The following is a 3,309-nucleotide window of genomic DNA, read 5'->3' on the forward strand; positions in this document are numbered from 1 at the left end:
CTTGGGCAAGCCACTTAACCCTTTTTGCCTTGCAAAAACCTAAAAAAAAAAAAAAAAGATTTGGAGTGCTTTACCATCTCTGCCTCCCGTCTCATTCATTCACTGCAAGCTGAGAACAGTTCTCTGCTGGTCAGAGAACTCAAAGTAGCCAGTGCACTGTGGTGATAAAAGGGTATTCTTGTTTCACCCCGATCTTATTGGGAATGCTTCTAGCTTATCCCCATCACATATAATGCCTGTTGATGGTTTTAGACAGATACTGCTTATCATTTTTTTCTTTCTTAAAAAATTTTATTTATTTAAGGAAATTTAAGGCAAAGAGATGGAAAGAGAAATCCCATTTAAAATAACATCAGATAACATAGAATTCTTGGACATCTACCTACCAAGACAGGCTCAAAAACTCTATGAAAACAATTATAAAACACTTCACATATGAAATCAGATCTAAATAACTGGACAAATGTCAATTGCTCATGGGTGGGTTGAGCTAATATAATTAAATGGCTTGTCCAAGGTCACACAGCCAGGCAATTATTAAATGTCTGAGGTCACATTTGAACTCAGGTCCTCCTGACTCTAGGTCTGGTGCCCTATCCACTGTGCCACCTAGCTGCACCCTGCTTATCATTTTTTAAAAATTTATTTAATATTATTTTTTCACATTATTACAATAATCATGTTGCAAAAGTAAACATACCCCCCCCACACACAAAGAGAAACCTCAAGAAAAAGAGTGAGACCAAAAAAAAAAGTGTGCTTCGATCTGTATTCAGATACTATCAGCACTGTCTTTGAGATGGATAAAATTCTTTATCATAAGTCCCTTGCTTCAATATCCCCCCACTACCCGGGTGCTATTGCTAGCTGTATTTCCTTCCATGCTATTTTCCCAATCCCCATTTACTCTATTCTCTCTCTCCTTTCATTCTGTCCCTCCTCAAAAGTATCTGACTACCCTCTCTCATGATTTTCCCTCTCTTCTATCACCTACACTCTCTTGTCTTTCCTCTGGCCCCTTTCTCCTCTCCCTCTCCTCTCCTATTTTCCTCTAAGGTAAGATAAATTTCTATACCCCATTGAGTGTGTATGTTATTTCCTCTCTGAGTTGCTTCAGATGAGAGTGAAGGCTCACTCACTTACTCCCCCTCACCTTCCCTCTCTTCTACTCCATTTTTGCAAGGCAAATGGGGTTAAGTGGCTTTGAGACTGGATTTGAACCCAGGTACTGCTGAGTCCAAGGCTGGTGCTTTATCCACTACACCACCTAGCTGCCCCTCTACTCCATTTTCAAAAGCATTTTCTTGCCTCTCTTATGTGAAAAAACGTAGACCATTCTACCTCTTTTTTTCCTTTCTCTCACTACATTCCTTTCTCACCCATTAACTCCTTCTTTATAATATGTTATACTTTCAAATTCAGCTTCCTCCTGTACTTTATCTATGCTCCTTCTAACTGCCTTAATAAATGAGAAATTTCATATGAATTATCAGTATCATTTTTCCAAGCAGATACAGCTTATCATTTTAAGGAACATTCAATTTATTCCTATGTTCTCTAATATTTTTAGAAAGAATGAGTGCTATATTTTGTTAAAAGCTTTTTCAGGGGTGGCTAGGTGGTGCAGTGGATAGAGCACCGGCCCTGGAGTCAGGAGTACCTGAGTTCAAATCTGGCCTCAGACACTTAATTACAGAGCTGTGTGGCCTTGGGCAAGTCATTTAACCCCACTGCCTTGCAAAAAAAAAACCTCAAAAAAAAATAAAAGCAACTCTTTGTTTTATTTATCAGTAAAATAGTTTTCTTGCTTTCAATTTTATTAATTTCACCTTTAATTTTTAGAATTTCTAATTTGGTATTTAATTGAGGATTTTTAATTTGTTCTTTCCCTAACTTTTTTAATAGTTCAGTTCACTGATCATCTCTTTTTGTTTTGTTCATGTAAGCATTTAGAGATATAATGTAACCCCTAATGGTTGTTTTGACTGCATCCCATAAGTTTTGGTATACTGTCTCATCATTTGTCATTATCTTGGATGAAGTCATTAATTCTTTCTATGATTTGCTTTTTGATCTTAAATTATTGTTCTTAAAATTGTTATTTAGTTTCCAACTGATTTTAAATCTATTTCTTCATGGCCCTTTATTGTACATGATTTTTATTGCATCATGGTCTGTGAAGGATGCATTCAATATTTCTGCCTTTCTGCATTTGATTATGATGTTATACCCTAAAACATGATTAGTTTTTGTAAGGGTGCTATATACTGCAGAAAAAAAAGGTATATTCCCTTCTATCACCATTCAATTTTCTCCAGAGGTCTGTCATATCCAAATTTTCTTTTTTTTTAAAGAAAGATTTTATTTATTTTGAGTTTTACAATTTTCCCCCCATTCTTGCTTCCCTCCCTCCAACCCCCACAGAAGGCATTCTGTTAGTGTTTACATTGGTTCCATGTTATACTTTGATCTCAGTTGAATGTGATGACAGAGAAATCATATCCTTAAGGAAGAAAAATAAAGCATGAGATAGTAAAATTACATAATAATATAGCACTTTTTTTTTCTAATCTGATGGTAATAGTATTTGGTCTTTGTTCAAGGTCCATAATTCTTTCTCTGGATGCAGATGGTATTCTCTTGCAGATAGCTCAGAATTGTCCCTAGTTGTTGCACTGAAGGGATGAGCCAAAAATGGATGAGCAAATCCATCAAGATTGATCATCGCCCCATGTTGCTGTTAGGGTGTACAGTGTTTTTCTGGTTCTGCTCATCTCACTCAGCATCAGTTCATACAAATCTTTCCAGGCTTCCCTGAATTTCCATTCTTCCTGGTTTCTAATAGAACAATAGTGTTCCATGATATACATATACCACAGTTTGTTAAGCAATTCCTCAATTGAAGGACATTCACTTAATTTCCAATTTTTTTGCCACCACAAACAGGGTTGCTATAAATATTTTTTGTACAAGTGATGTTTTTACCCTTTTTTTAAATCATCTCTTCAGGGTATAAACCCAGTAGTGGTATTGCTGGGTCAAAGGGTATGCACATTTTTGTTGCCCTTTGGGCAGAATCCCAAAATGCTCTCTAGAAAGATTCATATCCAAATTTTCTAACATTCTATTCACCTCCTTAACTTCTTTCTTGTTCATTTTATGATTAGACATATAAAATTCTGAGAGAGAGAGGTTGAGGTCCCCTACCAGTAGAGTTTTGCTATCTATAAACTTCCTCTAAAAATCGGGATGCTATACAGCTTGATGCATACATGTTTAGTATTGAAATTACTTCATTATCTATGGTAC

The sequence above is a fragment of the Macrotis lagotis genome, chromosome 4 (genome assembly GCF_037893015.1).
Source record: "Macrotis lagotis isolate mMagLag1 chromosome 4, bilby.v1.9.chrom.fasta, whole genome shotgun sequence".
NCBI lineage: Eukaryota > Metazoa > Chordata > Mammalia > Peramelemorphia > Peramelidae > Macrotis > Macrotis lagotis.